General features: G+C 43.8%; 2 long non-coding RNA genes across 3 annotated transcripts in view; one reads left to right on the top strand and one right to left on the bottom strand.

The window, feature by feature from the left end:
• Nucleotides 1–10,112, top strand: part of LOC137312870 (uncharacterized) — a 61,605-nt gene extending 51,493 nt beyond the window's left edge. Inside the window, exons 4-5 of one of the 2 annotated variants that reach the window (XR_010960895.1) lie at nucleotides 1,546–1,766; nucleotides 9,398–10,112. This is a non-coding gene — a long non-coding RNA (uncharacterized lncRNA). The remainder of the gene's footprint in view (nucleotides 1–1,545; nucleotides 1,767–9,397) is intronic. The other variant, XR_010960894.1, reaches the window with a different exon arrangement.
• Nucleotides 10,113–15,230: 5,118 nt separating this feature from the next.
• On the bottom strand, nucleotides 15,231–17,061 carry LOC137312960 (uncharacterized). The gene is made up of 2 exons (XR_010960965.1): nucleotides 16,870–17,061; nucleotides 15,231–15,529 (listed from the first exon to the last, which is right to left on the bottom strand). It is a non-coding gene; the product is annotated as an uncharacterized lncRNA (long non-coding RNA).
• Nucleotides 17,062–17,269: the final 208 nt, after the last annotated feature.

Here is a 17,269-nt window from a genome sequence, read left to right as displayed (position 1 = left end):
CTTCTTTAAATCTGCTTGTTATTTTCCCCATTTTACCAGCCTAACTCAGTAACTGAAACAGTTTGGTCCTTTTCCAACTGAATTGCTTACATTGCATACCAAGGAACAAAGCCACCTCGTCAACAGAATACGTTTTCGTAAGGGACACAGATTGCTCATGGGAACGGAGGGATCTGTTTTGTTGAATTTCGAATTGAACCAATATTCTGTCCGAAACAAACTGTGAGGCAGGACCTTGTGTCACATGAGGAGAAACACTCTGAACATTCACCCCTGAGACTTAAAGATCTCAGGTAAAAATTGCTTTTTCTAGTTCAGAGCCTAACATGTTTCGTGCCAGTACTGAAAGATGTCCTTATTCGCCCCGGAAATGGTAACGTTGCTCTCAGGTGCCACTCAAGTGTCTTCAAAAAACGGTTCAAACCATTTTCTTTCAAGTTATTCCCTCCATCTATCTCTTTAACCCGCACTCTCTCTCTCTCAGCTTCTGCACGCATTTGAATTCTTTGTAAAGCAATCTGAGTAATCTATTTACAAACAAAGCCTGACACTGAACACAGTCCCCACTCTGAACACAGACCCACTCTGACATAGCACCCACTCTGACACAGAACACACTCTGAAAACAGACCCACTCTGAGACAGAACCCACTCTGAACAAAGACCTCACTCTGACACAGTTCACACTCTGAGACATAACCTACTCTGAGACAGACCCCACTCTGACACAGAACACACTCTGAAAACAGACCCACTCTGACGCAGAACCCACTCTGACACAGAACCCACTCTGACACAGAACCCACTCTGAGACATAACACACTCTGAGACATAACCCACTCCGACACAGAACACACTCTGAGACAGAACCCACTCTGACATCGAACCCACTCTGAAAACAGACCCACTCTGACTCAGAACCCACTCTGACATCGAACCCACTCTGACACAAAACCCACTCTGACATCGAACCCACTCTGACACAGAACACACTCTGACACAAAAGCCACTCTGAAAACAGACACACTCTGACACAGAACACACTCTGACACAGAACACACTCTGAAACAGAATCCACTCTGACACAGAACACACTCTGACACAGAATCCACTCTGACACAGAACACACTCTGACACAGAACACACTCTGACACAGAACACACTTTGACACAGAATCCACTCTGACACAGAACAAATTCTGAAAACAAACGCACTCTGACACAGAACCCACTCTGAGACAGAAGCCACTCTGAACAAAGACCCCACTCTGAAGATTTCCGTGTTAGTGTAGACAGAGCTTTATTGGACGTGTGGACGATGCTGTTCCTCTCTCCTCACGTCTCCTTCACCCCTGTCGCTCCACCCACTTTGGAAAATTAAATATTTCATTTACATTCCCCTCTCCTTTTCATCCCCGAATTCTCCTCTCCTCCACTGTAGTTCTTTCTGTAAATCTTCTTTAAATCTGCTTTTTCCCCCCATTTTACCAGCCTGACCCAGTAACTGAAATCGTTTCGTCTTTTTCCAAATGAATTGCTTACAAAGGAATTGCATACAAAGGAATTGCATACAAAGGAACAAAGTCACCTCATCAACAGAATACGTTTTCATAAAGGACACAGATTGCTCAGGGGCAACGGAGGTATCTGTTTTGTTGAAGTTCGAATTCAACCACTATTCTGTCCAAAACAAACTGTGAGACAGGACTTTTTGTCGCACGAGGAGAAACACTCCGAACACTCACCCCTGGGACCAACAGATCTCAGGTAGAATTGTTATGTTTTGCTCAGACCCGAACATATTTCGTGCCAGTAATGAAATACATCCTCAATAGTCCCTGAACTGATAAAGTTGTTATAAGGTGCCATTCAAGTGCCGTCAAAAACCGATTTAAAATCTATTTCTTCAATGTTATTTTCTCCACCTATCTCCTTACCCCGCACTGTCTGTCCCTTATATACTGCGCTCTGTTGAATTCTTTGTAAAGCAATCTCCGATATCTATTTACAAACTAAACCTGACACTGAATACAGTTCGAAACTGAACATTGTCCCCACTCTGAACACTGTCCCCACCCTGAGTACACAGAGCTCACAGGAAGCGAGGTGGGAGGCGGTGTTATCAATGTAGCTGTGAGAGCCGGTATTTTTTAGAAGTCCCTGAATTAGCAGCGTTGCTCTGTGGTGTCGATCATGTGGACGCAAAAGAAAACCTATTTCTTCAAAAGGCTTTTCCTCCATTTTCTCTTTAACCCGCACTCTCTCACACAATCTGCGAGCAGTCGAATCCTTTGTAAAGTAATCTGAGGTATCTATTTATAAACAAAGTTTGACACTGAATACCGACCACCAATGCATAAGGACCATACTCTGAATAGAGGCCCCTCTCTGAACACAGACCACAATCTGAATACAGGCTCCAGTCTGAACACAGACCCCACTCTCTACATGTACCCGACTCTGAGCACAGACTCCATTCCGAAGATGTCTTTGTTAGTGTGCAGGAAACTTTATTGTCCATCTGGACGATGCTGTTCCTCTCCCCTCACTTCTCCTTCACCCTCCATGGCTTCACACACGATTGTAATATTACATATTTCATTTACATTTCTCCCTCATCTCCGTCATCGAATCTTCCTCTCCTCCACTTCATTTCTTTCTCTAAGTATGCTGTAAATCTGATTGTTATTTTCCCCATTTTACTTGCTTTTCTCTGTAAATATAACACTTTGGTCAGTTTTCAACTTAAGTCCTTACTTTGGATTCCTACCACAAAGCCACCTCATCGACAGAATATATTTTTCATCAGGGACAGAGATTGCTGAGGGGGAAGGAGGAATTGTGTTTTGTTGAAGGCGTAATTCTCACAAAATTGTGTCCAGAAGAAAAAGAGACACTACCCTCTGTCACATGAGGGGAACACTATGAACATTCAACCCTGGGACCTAAATACCTGAGATAAAAGTACTGTGCGGAGTTCAGGCTTTAAAATATTTCGTGCCATTAACCCGCACTCTCTCTGTCTCATATGCTGCACGCAGTTGAATTCTTTGTAAAGCAATCTGAGATATCTATTTACAAACAAAGCCTGAGACTGAACACATTCCCCACTCTGAACACATTCCCCAATCTGAACACTGTCCCCACTCTGAACACTGTCCCCACGCTCAACAAAGACCCCACCCTGAACACAGACCCCACCCGGAACACAGACCCCATTCTGAACACAGAATCCACTCCGAACACAGAGCCAACTATGAACACAGACTCCACTCCGAAAACAGACTCCACTCTGAACACAGACCCCACTCTGAACACAGAGCAAACTATGAACACTGACCCCACTCTGAACACAGAGCCAAATATGAACACAAACCCCACTATGAACACAGAGCAAACTATGAACACAAACCTCACTATGAACACAGACCCCACTCTCAACACAGACCCCACTCTGAACAGTGTCCCTATTCTGGAAACAGAACCCACAGGAAGCGGGGTGGGAGGAATTGTAATCAAGTTCGCTGTTTGAACCGTTGTCCTTTATAATTCCCTGAATTGGCGGAGTTGCTCTGAGCTGCCGATCATGTGCCCTCAAAGGAATGTTTAAAAACTATTTCTTCAAAGGGCATTTCCTCAAACTTCTCTTTATTCCGCACTCTCTCACACTTTTTGCGTGCAGTCTTTGTAAAGTATCCTGAGGTATCGATTTATAAACAAAACCTAACATTGAATACCGACTCCCACTGCATAAGGACCATACTCTGCACACAAACCCCTCTCTGAACACAAACCCCAATCTGAATACAGGATCCACTCTGAACACAGACACCATTCTGAAGATGTCTTTGTTAGTGTACAGGAGGCTTTATAGTACATCTGGACGATGCTGTTCCTCTCCCCTCACTTCGCCTTCACCCTCCATGGCTCCACTTACCTTTGTTACATTACATTTGTCATTTACATTTCCCACTTTCTCTTCGCCATCGAATCTTCCACTCCTCCACGTTATTTCTTTCTCTAACTATGCTGTAAATCTGCTTTTTACTTTCCCCATTTTAGTTACTTTTATCTGTAAGTATATCACTTTGGTCAGTTTTCAACTTAATTCCTTAATTCGGATTTCTAGCAACAAAGCCACCTCATCGACTGAATATATCTTCATACGGAACAGAGATTGTTCAGGGCGAAGGAAGAATTCTGTTTTGTTGAAGGCGCAATTCTCACAAAATTGTGTCCGGAACAAACTGTGAGACAGGTACCTGTTTCACATGAGGGAAACCGCTGAGAACTAAATATCTCTGATAATATTGCTGTGCAGAATTCAGACCCTCAAATATTTAGAGCCATTAATGAAAATATATCCTTAATAAGCCCTAAATTGGTAAAGTGATTCTAAGGTGACGATCAAATGCCTTCAAAAGCTGCTTTAAAACCAATTTCTTCAGAGAGCTTTGCCTCCATCTATCTTTTTAAGCCGCACTCTCACCCATTCTGCAAGCAGTTGAATCCTTTATAAATTCGTCTGAGGTATCGATTTATAAACAAAGCCTGACACTGAACACAGATCCGACACGGAACACAGACCCCATTCTGATCAAAGACCCCACTCTGAACACTGTCCAAACTCGGAACACTCCATTGAAAGGCAAACAAGGCAAGGCAGTACAAAATAAATGGGGGGATACTGAGAGGAGAAGAGGAACCAACGGAACTTGGTGTGCTTGTCCACAGATCCCTGAAGGTAGCAGGACAGGTAGATCAGATGGTTCAAAAGGCATACGGGATACTTTCCTTTGTCACTCTGAGCACCGATCCACTCTGAACACAGACACCACTCTGAACACAGACAAACATTTAACGCAAACCTCATTCTGAACACAGACTCCACTCTGAACATAGATCCCAATCTGAACAAAGACCCCATTCTGAACAGAGACCCCACTCTGAACACAGACCCCAATCTGATCAAAGACCCCATTCTGAACAAACACCACTCTGAACATTGACCCCATTCTGAACACAGACCACACTCTGAACACAGACCCCACTCTGAACACAGAGCCAAATATGAACACAAACCCCACTATGAACACAGAGCAAACTATGAACACAAACCTCACTATGAACACAGACCCCACTCTCAACACAGACCCCACTCTGAACAGTGTCCCTATTCTGGAAACAGAACCCACAGGAAGCGGGGTGGGAGGAATTGTAATCAAGTTCGCTGTTTGAACCGTTGTCCTTTATAATTCCCTGAATTGGCGGAGTTGCTCTGAGCTGCCGATCATGTGCCCTCAAAGGAATGTTTAAAAACTATTTCTTCAAAGGGCATTTCCTCAAACTTCTCTTTATTCTGCACTCTCTCACACTTTTTGCGTGCAGTCTTTGTAAAGTATCCTGAGGTATCGATTTATAAACAAAACCTAACATTGAATACCGACTCCCACTGCATAAGGACCATACTCTGCACACAAACCCCTCTCTGAACACAAACCCCAATCTGAATACAGGATCCACTCTGAACACAGACACCATTCTGAAGATGTCTTTGTTAGTGTACAGGAGGCTTTATAGTACATCTGGACGATGCTGTTCCTCTCCCCTCACTTCGCCTTCACCCTCCATGGCTCCACTTACCTTTGTTACATTACATTTGTCATTTACATTTCCCACTTTCTCTTCGCCATCGAATCTTCCACTCCTCCACGTTATTTCTTTCTCTAACTATGCTGTAAATCTGCTTTTTACTTTCCCCATTTTAGTTACTTTTATCTGTAAGTATATCACTTTGGTCAGTTTTCAACTTAATTCCTTAATTCGGATTTCTAGCAACAAAGCCACCTCATCGACTGAATATATCTTCATACGGAACAGAGATTGTTCAGGGCGAAGGAAGAATTCTGTTTTGTTGAAGGCGCAATTCTCACAAAATTGTGTCCGGAACAAACTGTGAGACAGGTACCTGTTTCACATGAGGGAAACCGCTGAGAACTAAATATCTCTGATAATATTGCTGTGCAGAATTCAGACCCTCAAATATTTAGAGCCATTAATGAAAATATATCCTTAATAAGCCCTAAATTGGTAAAGTGATTCTAAGGTGACGATCAAATGCCTTCAAAAGCTGCTTTAAAACCAATTTCTTCAGAGAGCTTTGCCTCCATCTATCTTTTTAAGCCGCACTCTCACCCATTCTGCAAGCAGTTGAATCCTTTATAAATTCGTCTGAGGTATCGATTTATAAACAAAGCCTGACACTGAACACAGATCCGACACGGAACACAGACCCCATTCTGATCAAAGACCCCACTCTGAACACTGTCCAAACTCGGAACACTCCATTGAAAGGCAAACAAGGCAAGGCAGTACAAAATAAATGGGGGGATACTGAGAGGAGAAGAGGAACCAACGGACCTTGGTGTGCTTGTCCACAGATCCCTGAAGGTAGCAGGACAGGTAGATCAGATGGTTCAAAAGGCATACGGGATACTTTCCTTTATCACTCTGAGCACCGATCCACTCTGAACACAGACACCACTCTGAACACAGACAAACATTTAACGCAAACCTCATTCTGAACACAGACTCCACTCTGAACATAGATCCCAATCTGAACAAAGACCCCATTCTGAACAGAGACCCCACTCTGAACACAGACCCCAATCTGATCAAAGACCCCATTCTGAACAAACACCACTCTGAACATTGACCCCATTCTGAACACAGACCCCACTCTGAAGATGTCTGTGTTAGTGTTCACGGAGCTTTATTGTACATCTGTTCCAAAGAAAAAAAATAGCATTTTCTATCTTTACTATTGGCTAAAATTCTCCAGCTCTGGCAACATCCTCGCAATTCTCTTCTGTCCCCTCTCCAGTGCAATCACATCTTTACTGTAATGTGGTGACCAGAACTGTAGCAAGTACTCAAGCTGTGGCCTAACCAAAGTTTTATGCGGTTCTCGCATAACCTCCCTGCTCTTGTATTCTATGCCTCCGCTGATAAAGGAAAGTATCCCGTGTGCCTTTTGAACCATCTGATCTACCTGTCCTGCTACCTTCAGGGATCTGTGGACATGCACGCCAATGTCCGTTGGTTCCTCTACTCCTCTCAGTATCCCCCCATTTATTGTGTACTCCCTTGTCTTGTTTGCCTTTCACAAATGCATTCCCTCACTCTTCTCTGCATTGAATTCCATTCGCCACTTTTCTGCCCAACTGACCAGTCCATTGATATCGTTCTGAATTCCACAGCGTTCCAACTCACGATCAACCACACGACCAATTTTTGTATCATCTGCAAACTTCATGCTCAAGCTCCCCACATTCAAGGCCAAATCAATAATATATACCACAAAAAGCAAGACACCTACTATCGAGCCCTGTTGGACCCGAAAGGAAACAGCCTTCCAGTCGCAAAAACAACCGTCAACCACGGTAGGAACAACTCGGGTTCGATACAGAGTAAAGCTCCTCCTACACCGCCCCTTCAACACTCCCAGAGCAGGTACAACAGAGGTTAGAGACAGAGTCAAGCTCCATCAACACTCCCATGAACTGTGTGTGGGTGTCAGTCCCACACCCGATGAGATCTACCAACAGAGGCCGGAATGTAGCCTGCGCCTTCCGCAGAGATCACAGATGTGATGCTGTGATCCTGATTGTCTCTCTCTCTCTCTCTGTCATTCTACTCTCTCTCTGACCAGTCTCTATCACTCGTTCTGTCATCGTCTATCGCTCTCTCTGTCTATCTCTCCCCTGTTTCTCTATCTGTGCCTGTATCTCTCTCTCTTTTCTCTCTGTCGGTCTCTCTCACTCTCCCCCTTGTCTTTCTCTTTCTTCCCCTCTGTCTCTTTTTATATTTCTGTGCTCTCCTTCTCTTCCTCTACTCTATGTCTCATCCTCTTTTCTCTCTCTCTATCTCTCTCTCTCTCTCTACTATCTCTCTTTCTCACCCTACTCTATGTCTGTCTGTCTGTCTCTCTCTCCTCATCGCTCTACCTCGACTCTGTCTGTCTGTCTCCACTCTCCCTATTTCTCTTGCCCTCTATTCTCTCTCCCTGTACCTCACCTCTCTGTGATAATAAATTAATTGGCAAAAAATCTAGATGCAAAATGAGGACACACTTTGCACTGAGGTTTATTAAGATCTCGAATGCAACATCTGAAAGAGCGGTGGAACCACATTCCAACGGCACTTTCAAAAGGCAATTTGCAGGGTGGTGGGGAAATAGCTGGGGTGTGGGACTAAATTGGGCCGTTCTTTCAAGGAGCCAGCACAGGTATGAAGGGCCGAATGTATGTTAACATTCCAGGATTTCGCAGACTATACAGCTTAGAAACAGGCCAATCGGCCCAACAGGTCCATTCCAGTGTTTATGCTCCAAACGAGCCCCCTCCCCTCCTTCTTCATCTAACCCTATCAACATGTCCTTCTATTAATTTCTCATCTCACTGAAACATATAAAATAGAATATAAGATCCTGAGAGTGCTAGACAGGATAGATGCTGAGATATTGCTTCCCCTGGCTGGCGAGTGTAGATCAAGGGGGAATAGTCTTCGGATAAGAGGTCAGCCATTTACGACTGAGATGAGGAGGAATTTCTTCACTCAAAGGTTTGCGAATCTTTGGAATTCTCTATCCTAGAGGGCTGTGGATGCTCAGTCGTTGAGAATATTCAAGGCTGGGACTGATCGATTTTTGGACTTTAGGTGAATCAAGGGATTTGGGGATCGGGCGGGAAAGTGGAGTTGAGGCAGAAGATCAGCCAAGATCTGATTGAATGGCGGAGCCGGCTCAAGGGGCCATACGACCTAATCCTGCTCCCATTTCTTATGTTCTTATGATATTACTCTCGCATGTGTTTATCTTGCTTCCCCTTAAATCCATCTTTGCTATTCCTCTCTACTACTCTTTGTGGGAGCGAGTTTGACATTCTCAGCACCATCTGGGTAAATAAATTTCTCCTGCATTTATTATTCGAATCAATTCGATTTATTAGTGACGATCTTATAATAATGACCCCTGGTTCTGGTCTCCCCTTCAGGTGGAAACATCTCTACGTCTACCCTATCAAACACGTCATTAATCTTAAAGACCTCTATCACGTCACTCCTCAGTCTTCTCTTTTCTAGAGAAAAGAGCCCCAGCTTGTTCTCTCTTTCCTGACATGTGTCATCTCTCAGTTCTATGATATTGTTTCATAAAACTGTCCTAGATGTACTCTAGAAATGTATTGCCCTTATGTCCCAGTCTATGTGAAAATTAAAATCTCCCTTCATAACTGCTTTGCCTTAGCGACAGGCTCTTCTGACCTCCGTATTTCTGTTCAGGATCAATACTTCCTGTTTAATGTATTTGTTTCAGTAATTGAATGTTTTTCATGCCCCAGTTCACCTCAGTTGATTGTGATTTCCAGTGTGATAGAGCCGTCCACGGGTTCGGGCTCTGAACAGCAATTTGATTCTCTGATCCGCGACTGACAACACACCCATTTTACACAGGCACAGAATGATCCGGGAGTGACAACACACCTCTTTTAAACATGGACAAAATGATGCGGGAGTGACAACACACCCCTTTCAAACAGGCACAGAATGATCCGGGAGTGACAACGCACCTCTTTCAAACAGGCACAGAATGATCCGGGGCTGACTGTACACCCCTTTTAAACAGAGACAGAATGATCCGGGACTGACAGCCCCAACCTTTTAAACAGTCATAGAATGATCCGGGACTCACAGCACCAACGTGAAAATGATTTTTCAGTGCTGTAAGCAACTGAGCTAACCGGCCAGTTCCGAGAAGAGCTGCTGGCACTTTCAGATCAATTTGCAAAGTTGGCGTCCACGGGAACCGAATCTCTGCAGCTGCCTCTCAAAGAAACTGCTGGAGGGTAGAAATTTATGAAGATGTGCAACATAGGCCTGAAACATCTGTAATCTCTGCAACAACGTATAGCACAGACCTGAAAAATCTGTAATCTCTCTAACATTGTGTAACATAGGCCTGAAACATCTCTAAACTCTGTAAAATTGTATAACATAGGCCTGAAACATCTCTCAACTCTGTAACATTGTACAACATAGGCCTGAAACATCTCTAAACTCTGAAACATTGTATAATTCAATTTCTTATGTTCTTATAATTAGGTGTTACAGGGAGCGGGCAGGACTCCTGCTCCTAATTCATATGTTCTTATGTTCTAATAACATAGGCCTGAAACATCTCTGATCTTGATGCAGCAATAAATCTGATCTCTCTCTCCTGCTCGCTGCTCAATTCTTTAATATCTCACCTAGTCTGGTCTCTCTTCCACCCGCCCCTCTCAAGCAGTCAGCAGCATGATTCTGAGTACCGAGAGCAGCACTTTTGTCATACACAAACATATACAGTCACATGCACACGAATACGAACACATACAGGCACATACATACACATAAAGGCACATACACACACATAAAGTCACAGACGCACATACACATACATACAGGCGCATACACACATATACACGCATATACATACATATAAAGGCACAGACACACATACGGCACAAACACAAACATACACACACAGACATAAACGCACATACAAATACACTCATACAGACACACACAAACAAATAAAGGCACATACACACACATACTGGAACATACAGACAAATATGGGCGTCACACATAATGCCACATACAAACATACACATACACACACATAAAGGCACATACACACAAATACTCATACATACACAAACAGGCAAATGCACACAAATAAAGGCACATGCACACATATACACACATAGAGGCACATGCACATATATCAAGGCACATACACAGACACACACAAACACAAATATAAAGGTATGGAATCATACAAAGTTAAAGCACAGAAGGAGATCATTTGGCCCATTGTGCCGGTGCCGGCCGATAATGAGCTATCCAGCTTAATCCCACTTTCCAGAACTTGGTCCATAGCCCTGTAGGTTACGGCACTTCAAGCGCTCATCCAAGTGCTTTTTAAATGAGTTGAGAGTTTCTGCCTCCACCACCCTTTCAGGCAGTGAGTTCCAGACCCCCACCACCCTCCAGGTGCAATCTTTTGTCCTCAACTCCCCTATAATCCTTCTACCAATTACTTTAAATCTATGTCCCCTGGCACTGACATCTCTGCTAAGAGAAATAGGTAATCTCTATCCAATCTATCTAGTCCCATCATGATATTATATACTTCAATTAAAACTCCCCTCAGCCTCCTTTGTTCCAAAGAAAACAACCCCAGCCTATCCAATCTTTTCTCACAGCTAAAATTCTCCAGCCCTGGCAATATCCTTGTAAATCTTCTCTGTATCCTCTCTTGTGCAATCACATCTTTCCTGTAATGTGTGACCAGAAATGTACGCGGTATTCAAGCTGCGGCCTAACCAATGATTTATACAGTTCGAGTAAAACCTCCCTACTCTTATATTCTATGCCTTGGCTAATGAAGGAATGTATTCCATATGCCTTCTTAACCACCTAATCTACCTATCCTGCTACCTTCCGGGATCTGTGGATATGCACTCCAAGGTCCCTCACTTCCTCTACATCTCTCAATATCCTCCCATTTATTATTTATTCCATTGCCTTTTTTGCCTTTCCCAAATGCATTATCTCAAATTTCTCTGCATGGAATTCCATTTGCCACTTTTTTTGCCCACCTGACGAGTCCATTAATATCTTCCTGCAGTCTACAGCTTTCCTCCTCACTGACAACGACACGGCCAAGTTTTCTATCACCTGCAAAATTCTTGTTCAAGCCCTCCAAATTCAAGTTCAAACCATTAATATATACCACAATAAGCAACAAACCGAGCACTGAGCCTTCTAGTCGCAAAAACACCCGTCGACCATTGCACTTCACTTCCTGCAACTGAGCCAATTTTGGATCCAATCAATCACTCTCCCTTGGATCACATGTGCTTGTACTTTTTGACCAATCTGCCATGTGGGACCTTGTCAAAAGCCTTGCTAAATCCATGTACACGAGATCAAACGCTTTACCCTCATCGACCCTCCTTCTGACCTGCTCAAAAAATGCAATCAAGTTAATCAGACACGACCTTCCATTAACAAATCCATGCTGACTCTCCTTGATTAACCCGTGCCTTTCTAAATGTCGGTTCATTTTATCCCTCAGAATCGATTCCAATAATTTGCCCACCACCGAGGTGAGACTGACTGGATGTATTACTCTATCTATCTCTTTCTCCATTTTCAAACAAATGGTACAACGTTAGCAGTCCTCCAATCCTCTGGCACACACCTGTAGCCAGGGAGGATTGCAAAATGATGGTCAGAAACTCCGCTATTGCCTCCCTTGTTTCTCTTAACAGCCTGGCATACATTTCATCCGGGCCTAGTGATTTATCTACTTTCAGAAATGCAGAACTTCTTAATATTTCCTATGTCGCCAAGTTTATCCCATCCAATATTTCACACTCCTCCTCCTTAACTTCAATTCCTGCATCATTCCTCTCCTTTGTGAAGACAGAAGCCAAGTATTCATTCAGAAACATACCCACATTTTCCACCTCCACACATAGGTTACCTTTTTGATCTCTAATAGGCCGTATTTTTCCTAAGTTGCCCTCTTGCTCTTGAAGTATTTATAAAACATTTTTAGGTTTTCCTTAATTTTAGTTGCCGGTATTTTTCTTTTCTTTCCTAATTTCCTTTTTAATTTCAGCTATTTAATTTAATTTCACTTTCTATACCACTCAAGGCTTTCTGCAGTATTGAGCTCTTGGTGTCTGACATAAGCTTCCGTTTTTTGCTTTATCTTTCCCTGTATCCTTCTTGTCATCCAGGAGGCTCCAGATTTGGCAGTCTCATCCTTTATCTTTGTGGCAACACGTTTACTCTGAAACCCTTGAATCTCCCCTTTTAATGGCTCCGAATGCTCGAAACGGACTTACCTTAAAGTAGCTGTTTTGATTCCACTTTTGCTAAATCACTTCTCAGCTTAGTAAAATTGGCCTTAAACCAATTTTGAACTTTAAATCCTGTCCTATCTCTCCTCCAAACTACTTCATCTAACCCTATCAGCATCCCCTTCGATTCATTTCTCCCTCGTGTGCTTATATCGGGATTTAAAGGGGATGTGGGTGTCCTTGTAGATGGATCACAGAAAGTTAGCATGCAGGTATGACATTGAATTGGGAAGGCAAATGGTATGTTAGCCTTCATTGCAAGGGGGTTGGGTTAAAATAGTAAGGAGGACTTGCTGCAATTGTACAGGGCACTGGTGAGATCACACCTGGAGTACTATGTACAGTTTTGGTCTCCTTACCTAAGGAAAGACATACTTGTCTGAGAGGAGGTGCAGCGAAGGTTCACAAGGTTGATTCCGGCTCCCTAGATTCATCTCTGTTTGTGGAAATACGCTTCGCAGAATAGCAGGTATTGCTTGCCAGCTATTCAAAAATTTCAGATCAAAATTAGAAAAAGCACAAACAGATTCAGTTACAGAGACGGACTGTCAAAAATAAGGAAAAACAAGGTCCAGAAGATTTAGAGAGAAGCAAATCAGAGGCATCGATATTTCCTGGATAAAGAAGAGTGTGTATATGTCACTTGAAGATGGAAGGTAATAAATTTAGTTCAGGAATCGAGGCTGGATGAGATGTGGAGGCAGAGGTGCAGCAGAAGTTAGAACCAAAAGCAGGCTTCCCTCTCGAGCAATGGCAAAATCTTGCAGGACCCCAGGCCACTGGTGGGCCTTGCACATCCTGAGCAGCTCATTTGCGAACTAGGGGTGCAGAAGCTGTGATCAGCTCATGCAATGTGTTCAGAGTACAGGCTGGGATCAGTGTGAAATTGCTTGTGTTGGGATAGTCCTGATGCATTCGGGTTCTTAACTGAGAAAGAAGACACGGAGAGAGAGAGAAAGTGAGTAAGTGAAAGACAGATAGGAAACAGTGACAGGTGAAAATAAGAGAGAGAGGGAGAGAGAGAGAGACTTAGAGAGAGATAGAGAGAGAGGAGAGGGTAGGAGAGTGAGAATGAGGCAGAGAGATAGAAAGGAGGGGCGAAGGTATAGCAGCAGAGATGGAAAGGAAGGGAATGAGGCAGAGAGAGAAAGAGGAATGAGAGACAGGAAAGCGACAGAAGTGGCGAGAAACAATGAGGCAGAGAGAAGAAAGAGGGACGATACAGATGGAGTGAGGGGGAATGAGATCGAGGCAAGAAGAGGGAACGTGAGATGGAGAAGAGAGGAAGGCAGGAAGTGTAAGAGAGACGAGGCAGAGTGAAATAAGCGAGAGGTAGAGAGAGAGGGATTGAGAGAAAAAAAAGAGAATCCCCGTAAAGGTGAATGAAAGAGGGAGAACGAGGCAGGGAGTGACAGAGCCAGAGATAAATAAACAGAGGCAGAGAAATCAGAGGCAGAGAAAGAAAAGCATGGAGAGAAATAAAATAAGTCCAAGAGGGAAAGAGTGAGATAAAACGAGACCGAGGGATTTGGCAGAGGCAGAGAGAGAGAGACAGAAGGTGGAACAGATTTTATCCCTGCTTCCGTGCACAGTTAAATATTTCTTATATATTTATTCTTCTATAATAAGAGCGCTGTTGGATTATAATCACAGATTTTGAACCCATAAAATTTTGCTCAATAAGTATTGATTTTGAGAGAGTTACTGATGTCAGAGCAGGTTCATCCAGCAGCATCGAGTTATACTGCCAGCGACACATGGGTCTCTGGTCAATCGCCCTCTGCATTGACACATCAAACTCTCCCAGGGCAGGTAATAGCAAGGGTTAGAAGGAAAGTAAAGCTCCATTTACACTGCCCCCATCAAAAACTCCCAGGGCAGGAACAGCATGGATTAGATACAGAATAAAGCTCCCTCTACACTGTCCCATCAAACATTCCCAGGGCAGAAACAGCACGGGTTGGATTCAGAGCAAAGCTCCCGCTTCAATGTCCGATCAAACAATCTGATGGGCCTGATGCAATGCGCGTCTCCTTCCAATCTTGAACCTTGAACGGTCAGAATGCTGACACTCTGGGACACCTGTCTTATCTCAGTAACTTTCTGAATGTGTGATTAGGCACTTTCAGAGATTCCCTGCTGTGGTCTCCTCTTCCCATTACCTACAATTCCAACATCTTCCCGCAGCCTGATAAGACCCCTGAACACCCCATCCTCGGACACAATGATCCTAAAGAGAAACAAGACACGGATATGAAGCTGTGATCAATGCAGTGAGATTTATTTCTGAGTACAGCCCATTATTCAGACAGCAGTAATACAGGGTCAGGGGTTGTGGGATCTACACAATCAAATAGAGCCTGCTCCCCGTGAAGGAAGGTTTCATTCAGTGAGAAATTGGAGAGCTCGGGCTGGTGAGAATCCATCACTGGATCTTTCTCTCGTTCGGTCTACAACATTGTAACCCATCGCCGCAGAATTTCGGCAGAGTCTCCTCGTTTGTGTGACAGGATCCTATACGACACATTCCTACAAGACGGCTGCATCTGTCGTTGGCAACTAAAATCCAAAATGAAGAGTTAATTAATTGACCGTTCTGGACATAGAGGGAGGGAGAACAATGAGAAAACATGAAGCTTAGTCTGTCCGTGTTACTGGGACTGACTCTGGACCACACATGAACCTCAGCTCATTTGTACTTCATTAAACCTCACACTGGCCCTCCCCGACCTGTTGAAACTCGCTCTTTGTTCTCAAGGGCAGCCCAATAGTTTTTCCACAGAATGGAGCCCACCGTTCGCGCTTTCTGAGACTAGAGACAAAGAAAAGAATGATCTAACATTTATATGGAGCCTTTCCCGTTAACAGAAGGGCCCGAAGAGTTTCACAGACAAAGGATTATTTCTGAAGTACCGACACTGTTTTGTAACCAAATTGCTCACAGCAAAGTCCCACAAACAGCAAATGAGATTTGACAGTGTAGGGAGTTTCTGGTGATGTTAGTTGAGAGAGTGATGTTGGTCCAAGAAACCAGGAGAACTCCCAGCTCTTCAAATAATGCGACCAAGTGTTTCCTGCCCCATGAACAGGTAGACAAGGTCTCCGTTTAACGATTCATTCAAAAGATCACACCCCCAACAGTGCTGCACTCCCCCAGTGCTGGGCTGTATGTACTGGAGTGGGACATCAACCCTTAACTTGTTCACTCAACTCCCAACTGAGGTAAACTGACACCCGGCTCCTGAAAATTGATAGTTTCACCGCTTGACTCGTCCACGTATTTAGTGTCCTCATATCCTGATCTCTATGAAGGCTGCAGAATTATTCGAATTCAGAAACCTATTTTGAAACCCTTTTGATCCAATCCCCTCCCCTCATGTTATGAAAATCTGACTCATCTCTGGGGATCGGTTCCTCTGACGCCTCCAGTATCGATCCCAATTCACGATTCTTTGTCTGTGGGTCTGAGCAGCGAGTGTGGGGGAAAGGGACTGAAGAAGCTCCCGTCCGCACACTCACATTTTACAGCAGGGAACACTGATCGGGAGCAGGAACTGTGAGTTTCCCCCTCCACAGTACCTGGGTACTGAAGCCAATTTCAGACTTTCCCAAACAGGTCAATTCTCCGGCTGAGATCCGGTAACTCGGCACTGGCCAGTAATTTGTGCTGTAATTCTTGGTCTGTTTGGATCCTCACACAACACCCACCATTCCCACTCCCCGCTCAGGTACCGACTGAACAATCGGACGATTTTCCTGTGGAACTGGTTCAGGTTAAATTCTTCATTCATTGTTACAATATTACAATAATGTTCATTTAAGCAATCAAACCGTGAGCTTCAGTCAGAGAATAAAATAGTTTAAACAAAAATTGGTATTGAGAGATCAAATAAACTTACTTTTTTCAAAGAAAGAAGATCCGATACCTGTAACACTTCCACTGAACAGATGTCGAGCAGTGATGGACTGAGTCAGCACCAGGAATACAAATACCAAAATTAGAACTTTCGCCATCTTCCGCTGAGTTCCTCAGAGTCAGGATCAGACGGCTGGAGTTCACAAATTTTGTATCTGGTCTTAGAGAGTTTGCTGTATTTATAATCACATAAAAGGGGAGTGACTCTCTGAAAAGATCCTGGTAAAAGGACTTTCCCTTCTGTATGACGGTGGATCAGTTGGCAGCTTGCCTCAGTTGGCAGTTCTCTATCTTTCAGATCACAAGGTTGTGTTTTTGGCACCACTTCAGGGTTTGAAACATGAGCTCATCTGACAGATTGTACCAGGTACAAAAGCAGGACA

The sequence above is a fragment of the Heptranchias perlo genome, unplaced genomic scaffold (assembly GCF_035084215.1).
Source record: "Heptranchias perlo isolate sHepPer1 unplaced genomic scaffold, sHepPer1.hap1 HAP1_SCAFFOLD_44, whole genome shotgun sequence".
In the NCBI taxonomy this organism is placed as follows: domain Eukaryota; kingdom Metazoa; phylum Chordata; class Chondrichthyes; order Hexanchiformes; family Hexanchidae; genus Heptranchias; species Heptranchias perlo.
The sequence above is the reverse complement of the archived record's forward strand: the minus strand, read 5'-3'. Positions and strand labels throughout refer to the sequence as shown.